Genomic DNA, 9584 nt, shown 5'->3' on the forward strand with positions numbered 1-9584 from the left:
CCAGGATAAATAGGTCCGGTTGCAGAAAGCACAGCAGAAAGTCTCCTTGGGTGATGTTTGCGGGTTGTGGTTCTTTCTGCGTTGTTGTTTCTCTTCGAGACTCATTCGGCGTGAGCTTTCAAAAAAGGCTGCAGCATTGTGGATAGTGCATCTCCATGCCTCCCGATGCGAGGCCAGGGCAGACCATTGTTGGTGATCAATTTGGCCAAACATGAGATGTTGTTTCAGGGAGTCCTTGTATCTCTTCTTTTGGGAGCCCCTCTTACGCTGACCCATGGCAAGTTCACTGTAAAATACTATTTTTGCGAGGCAATGGTCCTCCATCCTAGAAACATGTCCTGCCCAGCACAGCTGCATTCTCAATAGCATGGCCTCAATGTTAGTGATCCCTGCTTGCTCAAGGAAAGCAACATAGACAAATAAGAAAAACCTAATCATTTACTAAAATTTTATTTTGACAGATGTTAACTGCAGCAGCACAACATTTTGCTACAGATTGCCCTCCATTGCAATGATGGCATCTGTCACTCTGTCCTGGGGCTGAATTCGCACTCCAGACCTGGCTGAGAGATCTCGTTCCAGACCCAGGTTTCTCACCAGCTGCTTGGGGAGGTGTCTGAAATCTCCTCCTCCTCCTCTTGCCTTTGACTCAGCCTTCCATCTCTTGCTCAAGCTGCTTCTCGGTGAGCTGACAAAGCTGCAAGGAAGTTAAGGAAGGAGGAGGAGAAAGAGGAAAAGAAAAGCTCCGCAGAACAAACTTCTCTTTCATCAGTTCCCGGATCCTCCAACCTGGGAGCTGCCACAGCCTCACCTGGGCCTCACCTGGACACACAGGTAGTGCAATTCCCTTCCTTCTGAAGAGCATTTGCATTCAAGACACCTGTCTGTCTGCTTGAAATGCAGAGGGTTTTCTTAGGCAAAGGCCTGTTACAGATAGCCAAAATAAAGCTGCTTCGAGTCAGGGATGTGGGGGGGGGGGGGGATCTGGGGGTCCGGCCCCCCCCTTCCATTAGAAAAATGAATGGTGTGTGCTGCTGCGCCGCCGCACTCAAGCCCCATTATAATGGTGGCACTTAGTCTGGACCCCCCCCTTCCTAAAATCCTAGCTACGTCCCTGTTCGAGTCACAGTGGAGGTATGGTGTTTCAGTGATGCATCCTAAGAGTCCAGAAGCCACACCAAAGCCACACTCCAGTCCTTAGGGCTGCAGCGTGGCTTTGATGCGACTTCTGGACTCTTAGGACGCATGCATCATTGAAACACCATACCTCCCCTGTGACTCGAAGCAGCTTTATTTTGGCTGTCTGTAACAGGCCAAGGAATCCTCAGAAAAGGTTTGGTCAGTTCCTTCTTTTCTCTGCAAGGAAAAAACTTGACCATGTCAAGGAGTCCAAAGCTTTATTTTCTCTCCTCTCTTCAGCTTTTGGCTGGAGCATATGGAATAAGGGGAGCCAAGGAAGGCAAAGGAAGGAGCAGCAGCAATAAAATCTCAGGCTGCATCCACACCGCCAAAATATTTCGCTTTGACACCCCTTTAATTGCCATGGCTTCATGCTATGGAATTTTGGGAATGGTACCACAACCAACTACCATTCCCAGAATTCCATGGCATGGAGCCATGGCCGTTAAAGTGGTGTCAAAGCAACTTATTTCTGCGGTGCAGATGCAGCCTTAGCGGGTAGCCTCTTACCTTTCATATGGCTCTCTCTGCTAGATCCTGTTGGCACTGAATAGTTGTTTGGTTGGTGCCTTGAAGAAGTCATGTGTGTCCTGACCCTTTGTGTGTGTATGCGTGTCTGTGAGATACAGAAGTTGTGTCTGTGAGAGGCAGAAATTGTGTCTGCGAAACACAGAACTTGTGTCTATGAGAGGCATTTCAAAAGATCTATGGATCTTTTGAAATGATTGAAAGCTACCTTGGATCCCATCCTGGGAAAAAGGCTATCAGTTTGTTGTTGTTGCGTGCCTTCAAGTTGTATCTGATTTACAGCACCCCTAAGGCAAACATCTTCCTAAGTCTTGGTTTCGACCTTTGAGCATCTTGGTCATCCATATCTGGACATGTTCCAGTTTGGTGAGCTCTTTCTTGGACTCCATTCCATAGGATGGAGCCACAGGAGTTAAAGTGGTGTTAAACTGCATCATTTCTACAGTGCAGATGCAGCCAGTCCATCTGCAGTTAGGAGGCTCTCCTTCTGTTTTCTAGCAAGATTCCTGGGCTTTCACCGGGTTTCCTTCCACAGGCAGAAGTTATATTGGGTGAGTGTTGCCTGCCACTTTGCCTTTGTTCCAGAACATGCTGCTCCTGTTAAATTTCTGCCTTTTGCAGGGCAGCTAAAAACCAGAGAAGCCAAGTCAGAGAACAAGTAAACAACACTAGTTTAGAAATACTCTCAGGTGGCGAGATGTGAAGAAGGCTGTTGTGCTGTTGTGGGTTTTGTGGCTGTGGTTTTTTTGTACAGGAGATGACAACAGATCAAAATGTATACTTTTACTCTACCCCCTTTTCTGTGCATTTCTTCTGTGGCTCTTTCTGTTTGTGCTAGATTTACTCAAGTTGTGTTTGACGAATGTGTTTGTCTTAAAAATAACTCCGTCCCTGGCCAAATCTGAGAACTGTTCTATATAGATAAACTGCTTTGGGTTTTTGAAATTCTCCACTATGCTCAACATTGTTGAATTTGTGTTGCTTACACTGGTTTAAGAGCACAGCTGCAGAGTATAGCTGCATATTCTGGATTTAACTATTTTATCAGTATCAAGTCTGTGTGTGCCTTTTAGATCAACAGTGGTAAAAGCGCCGCCCAATAGAATAAGAGTGGGAGTTGTGTGGCCCTCCAGATACTGTTGGATTGCAACTCCCAACTTCCAAATGACAGAGAATCTGAGATTCACAGTCTAACAATGTTTGTAGAGCTGGCCATTGCTCATCCCTGCTCAAGAGATTGTTGGACTATAATTCCCAATTGTCTTTAGAATTGCTAGAAGTTGCAGCCCAAAATCGGGAGGTCCCAAAGTTACCAGTCATGATAAATGTTTATTAGTACTTCAAAATGTGGTCAAGAATCCCCTATTATTTCCTGCCTGTTCTGCTGATGGGGCCCCTAGATATCTGTCCCGACATTTTATCGTGATACCACTGGCTCCAATGCAGTCACCTTACCAAGCTGCAGATACCAGTGTATTATTCTAAACAGGGAATTAAATGTGGGGTGGGTGCATGGCCTTTTTTGGGGATCCCTAAAAGCCTGTCCCCATAACACTGGAGCCCATTGAGTCCCCCTCCCAACAAGGACTGGGTGGGAGACACATCATCTTCAAAATATTTGGAGCAACAGCCCCCATATTCCCTGGCTACTGGAGAAGCTGGTTGGGGCTGATGGGAGTTGCAGTGCAGACATGGAAGGGGAACCCAGGCTTAGCCTCCCCTGAATTGACCATGCACCACCTCCCACTGGAGAACTTTAACTTTGTCTGTTTATTTTGTTTTGAGCATAATAGTATATTATTTTAGTATTTTAGCAGTTTAATAGTGTTGTGCTTTATTGTTTGTTTTTTGTTGTATACGCTTTAATGTACCGCCCCTTGGTGAGAAGGATGCTATAAATAAACGTTATTGTTATTAATGAAAAGGGAATTTTAAGGGAATTTTAAAAAGAACGTTTTAAATTTTGAAAAAAAGAGGAGTTTCTTTTTCTAAAAAATGTTTATAATAATGTTATAATGTTTATAATAGCCTCAAAAGCCTTGGAAAAAGAAACAAAAACACTGTTTAATTTGCAGGCTGTCTCATTAAAATTGCACCTATCGATTAATCAGTTCAAGTTGATTACAGTAGTTGGTTAAAGTTGATTAATCTACTGACAATGAAACCAATCAAAGCTGTCATAATAACCCGAGATTGGTGCATGCGCACAAACACCTATGGCTAAGAGTGTTCTGTTTGTCTAGGCAGGGTGTGCCTGTATGTCCAACAGGTGGAGTTTGTAAATGTTTAGAGAGACACTTTCCATGTGTCACGGGGACTAGTGCTTCTTCTCCATTTCCATATGGTTAGTTTGGTTTCTGCTGTGCTCTTCTCTGTGTACCGGACTGCTCCCTCTCCATCTTGCTCACAGCTGTGGCTGTGGCATCGCTTGATGTTTCCATTGGGGACAAGAAGTACAACTACAACCTAAACATTGCTAGGATTGTGACAAGGCCTCAGTCATCAGTCTGGTTCCTTCTTTGACCATGAGAAGCATTTGTTTATGTCTCTTTCTGCATGTGTCCATGTGCTTCTTATGTGTAAACAGGACATGGATGCCAGTAGAACTCTTACTCTTGAGTCTGCTCATTTGGAGCAGAAAGGGAGTCTCCAGAATCAGTCTAGGACTGCATCCAAAGTACAGAAATAAGCTGGTTTGACACCACTTTAACTACAATGGAGTTTATCAAACGGTAGGAATTTCTCTTAAATTCGAAGGAAAAGAAAGTGAGGCCAGAACGCATTCACTTAAAGATGTTAGTTTCACGCAATTACGTGAATACGCATTGCATTCGAACTGACTTCCCATTGCCCGAAAATAGCATGCCATTGCCCGAATTTGTGTGTGGCAGTCTATCATGCAATAACATGAAACCTCATGATTGCATTTGGACTGACTTCCCATTGCCTGAAATTGCGTGTGGTAGTCTATCACGCAATAATGTTAAACCCCATGATTGCGTTCAGATTGCCATCAGATTATACTTCCAATTCTCCTTGTCTGATAAACTCCAATGGCTCCATTCAATTCTGGAATTGAAGTTCTCTCAGACTCAGAGAATGATGATGGTAATAGCAGCAGTAATAATAATAGCAATAGCACTTAATGTATATACTCAACTATTAGTCGACCTCATGGATAAGTCGAGGGCAGGTTTTGGGGTCAAAATCATAAGTTTTGATATGACCCGTGGATAAGTCGAGGTAAAAATTAGGGGCATGTAACAAAAGATGTAAAGGATGAAACAAAGGAAAACAATGTCAAAGAACTTACAGAACTTCAGCAGTTATCACTGTTTGTGGCCACACTAAAGGCTGGATGGATGAGAGAGAGTACAGGGGACAGTGCTTTCAGGACAGATTATATTTTTGCCTTTCACCAGGGAATGATTCTTTTTTTGGTAAGAGTTAAAGTACAGTACTTACATTGACTCTCAGAGAAGTCAATTTTTTGGGTCAATTTTTTGACTAAAAATTCTAGTCTTAGACATGAGTATATACACTATATTACAATCAGCCCTCCTTATCTACGGATATTTTTATTCACAGATTCGAGCATCCATGGCTTGAAAATATTCAGAAAAAGCATAAATTCCAAATAGCAAACCTTGATATTCCATTTTATATAAGAGACACCATTTTGTTATGCTATTGGATGGAATGAGACTTGAGCATCTACGGATTTTGTTACTCACGGGGGGTCCTGAATCAAACCCCAGCGTATAACAAGGGCCCACTGTATACTTATTTCTTACCCACCTCTTCCCATGGGTCGAGGCGAGGAACAACAGACCAACCAATAGGCATCCGTTAAAAACAGAACTTCAGTTCAAGCGTATATAAGTTTTAAATGAACAAACAAGACACATATTAAAACAATCTATGTTTAACATGCATTGTGTGGCATGATTTTGGATGGTATTGATTGCAGTGGCAAACCCCCTTCTGAAGAAACTTGCCAAGAACACCGTGTGATAGGGTCACCATAGGTCAGAGATTACTTGAAGGCACACAACAACAACAACAACAACAACAACAAAGCCGACTGTAGATCTGGACTGGCAAAACAGCTGATTTGGATTGAAGGACCAGTGTAACTGGGCAGGATGCACTTTGAGAACCCATGAGTGCCATAAAGCAGATTGGGCAATAAAAGCAGCCGTGGCCCAGCTCCAGTCTGGACAGGTTGAGACACAGCTATATCATTTGGTCAGGAGAGATATGAAGGCAATGGAATCTGAGCAAGTGAGGACAGGCCTGCCTCTATTTCCTAGGGGGCCCGGGGATGGAGTCTGTAGGCTAGAGAATTTCTTTTCTCTATTTGTCCCAGGTGAGCAAATGTCCCAGGGAGGGAAGGAGTGAAGAGGAAGAAGGCTTTGTTTGGCTTGCCTGGGCTGGCACAGGTTCACTCCTGTAACACTGCTTTTCTGGAAGTGGTAGAATCTGGACTGGATTTCTGGACTGGAGCAAAGACCTGTCCTTTCTCCTCCAGTGAAGGAAGGCTTTTCTGAATATACTGTCACTGACTTCATGCTGCTGCTTGGAACTGGCACTTCTAATTTTTTCCCTTCTCCGTCAATGAAATGCAACAGCAGCTTCCAACACTATTCCTATATTACACCTGAGAAATATGTTTTACTGCTGTATTTGTTGTTGTTGTGTGCCTTCGAGTTGCTTCTGACTTATGGTGACCCAGCCGGAGGTGAACCTATCATGGGGTTTTCTTGGCAAGATTTGTTCAAAGTGGGTTTGCCATTGCCATCCCCGGAGGCTCAGAGTATGTGATTTGCCCAAGGTGGCTTTCATGGCTGAGTCTGGATTTGAACCCTGAGTTGTTGTCCAACACTCAAACCACTCTGCCACACTGCAGTCCAAGGTAGTTATTGAAATTTGAATTAGACATATGGGTACTTTCCCCTTTGTTGTATTGCATAATCTTTTGCATGCTTTATTCTATAAGGAAGTGTTGGAAATGTGAAATTTTCTGGGGGGAAAAGTATAGCAGTTTAAACTTCAAAATAGCAATAGGAGAGGAGTACAGGCCAGTAGTTTAATTAGGGCCATTGTGATGTAGTTGTTTGAGCAATGGAGCAGGACATTGGAAAAGCAGGGTTCAAATCTTGACTTGGCCATGAAACCCACCTTGGGCAAGTCATACTCTCTCATCCTCAGAGAATGGCAATGGCAAACCCTCTCTGAAGAACCTTGCCAAGAAAACCAAGGAGTTGCCCAACAACTTGGTCCTCACAATTTCTACCTATGTGCCTTGCTGTACGCTATTTGGCTTCATCCCACCTCCAAGCTCCACCTAATAGTCTTAGGACTCTCTAGTCTGCTCTACTTCAGGGATGGGGCATCCTGGGACTCAACCCTTACCAATGGCCATACTGCAAGTTAAAGGTAAAACATGTAGAGGCCCAAAAGTTCCTCAAGTCACTTCTCCTTCATCCTACAAGAGTGCTTTTGCAGAAGTTTAGGACTGGGTTACATAAGCGACTCTGGCTCCCTTGTGCCTCCTGTTTCAAACAAGCCTCTTGCCTCATACTGTAGACAATGATACCTCTGGCTGCATTTTTGGTAACTTTCCTCTGAACCGAAATGTTCTTTCTCAATAGATCTGTAGGAGGAAACTTGACTGGCTTGCTGTAGGGGAAGAGGACAGACGAGGGGAAAAGACAAACAAACTAGAAGCAACCTCCAGATAATATCTGGTTTATTTAACTTATTGCAAAGATAACATTACTGGTGAATCAGTACTATAATTCAATAAGAAACACTTATAAGGATCTTGCAGCCAATGTGGTTTAGTTGCCCTTCATAAAAAGCAAAACGATTGATGTGGCCCAAGACTTTTTACTGCCTGGAGCAGAGAGTGGTGAACATATCCAAAAGTCTTGCTGCACCATTTAGATGTAAATTCTAATTTTTAAATGGACACTAAATTAATCTTTAAGCAAATCATTAAAAAAATTATGAGGATCAGTGTGGTATAGTGATCAGAGTATTGAACTGGGGCTTAGGAGATCTGGGCTTGAGTCTCTATTAAATCATGGAACATATTGGCCATAGTCTTAGGCCAGTCATCCTTTCTCTCCCTTGGCTTGATCTACCTCACAGGGGTTTTAGCAATGATAAAGTAGGGAGGCACAGAGACATATGTTTGATATTGCACACTTGAAGGAAAGTGTGCATTATATTCTTAAACAAAGTACCTTGTGATCATCCATCAAGACTGATGGCCAAGATTGTAGTTTCATTGCTCAAACCAAGCAGTGGTTCTTAGTCTTTGGTCCTCCAAGAGTTATGTCTTCTATTTGTAACCCTCTTGTATTTTCCTACCACTTCTGTAAATTTTATTTTCACACACACACACACACACACACACACTCATGAAATAAACTTTTTGGGAGAAAGATAGAATCAGTGTGAGAAAGATGGCTTTTAGTTGTTGTCTCAAGGAGCTCTCTGTCTGGAACAACCTTTGTCGTCAGTTACTTTTACTCTCTCTCTTTTCAAATGTCAGTGGAAATAGTTAAAACATTGGGCAATCCTTTCTTTAGTATCTGAGAGTTATTTAAAGAATGAACAATATCTAATCATTCTTTGGGTTTAAACCTGGACTGTTTTATCGAAACTATCAGTCACGAAGTGGGACTGCCACGTGGGATACTTTCTTTATAAACTGAGAGATGTGCAAGGAATTCTGGAAATAATGATATCTCCCATGTGTAAGGGATTTTGGGCGTTATGGCATCTCACTTGTCCCATCATAATGCTAACAAAAAGTGACCACTAGACATTAACATGGACATAGGTTGGAGATAGAAGTTGTGTGTGTACATACAGGAAGGAAGGCTCTGTTGAGTAACATTGCCTCACTGCCCTTCTTTATATGAATGGGGATGCAATAAAATGTTGAAGTGTTCAACAGTATTGAAGTGAAATGTGTATGCAACAAAGTGTTCAAGATTCCAGCCCCTTCATTTCATCCCTCCTGCTTGCCCTAGTGTTACATACTCCTGATACTCCACAAGGATCATCAAAGCTTTTTCATGCTCAGTCTTCATTTGGCTGTTGAGAGAGGAGTCCCCATGATTTTTTTTTTAAATAGATGTGTTGTATTTTTCATCACTAGCTTTGCTAGCTGAGGGAGTCTGGGCATTGTGGTCCAAAAAAGAACTCTTTCAAGCCAGTTGCTGTCTGTGTCTTGTGCATTGTAGTGGATCAAGCAGTGTCACTTGCAGCCTGAAGTCAGAAATGGAAAGAGTGGTTTAGAAAGTTCAAGGCACACTGTATACATCAGCTGGGGAGGTTTTTTTTGTACAGCTGACCATCTACATTTGTGGCCTTGACTTTTGCAGATTTGATTATGCATGGATTTGATTAATAGGTTTTCTCTAGGAATCTCTAGGTCTTCTGGAGTCACTCGGTTGGAAGTTAACCATACAGTTGTCAGAATCCATCTTCAGTCAGGCATTCAGGGTGTCTTCTGCCGGATAGATAGATAGATAGATAGATAGATAGATAGGGTGGTAGATAGATAGATAGATAGATAGATAGATAGATAGATAGGCTGATAGATAGATAGATAGATAGATAGATAGATAGATAGATAGATAGATAGATAGTAACATTGAGAAGAGTGGGGGATGCCGCCATGGGGACTAAGCCGGATGGTCACGTAGGGCATGGCAGTAGGCAGTTTATGAGGGGTTATTGGGAATCTGAAACCAAAACTGTATACAGCCTTAGATCTCTACTTGATAGAAGCGCCAGGAACCAAATGACCAACCCCCCCCTTCCTTCCCTCCTACAGATCAAAGAAAGGGATTCTACAT

The 9584-nt window shown here is 42.8% G+C and overlaps 1 protein-coding gene across 1 annotated transcript in view; it reads left to right on the forward strand.

Moving 5' to 3' along the window:
• Positions 1 to 696: 696 nt before the first annotated feature.
• Positions 697 to 9584, forward strand: part of SYTL1 (synaptotagmin like 1) — a 58763-nt gene continuing 49875 nt past the window's right edge. Inside the window, exon 1 of the mRNA XM_042440368.1 lies at positions 697 to 834. The gene's annotated coding sequence lies outside the window, so the exon portion shown is untranslated. The remainder of the gene's footprint in view (positions 835 to 9584) is intronic.

The sequence above is a fragment of the Sceloporus undulatus genome, chromosome 9, assembly GCF_019175285.1.
Source record: "Sceloporus undulatus isolate JIND9_A2432 ecotype Alabama chromosome 9, SceUnd_v1.1, whole genome shotgun sequence".
NCBI lineage: Eukaryota > Metazoa > Chordata > Lepidosauria > Squamata > Phrynosomatidae > Sceloporus > Sceloporus undulatus.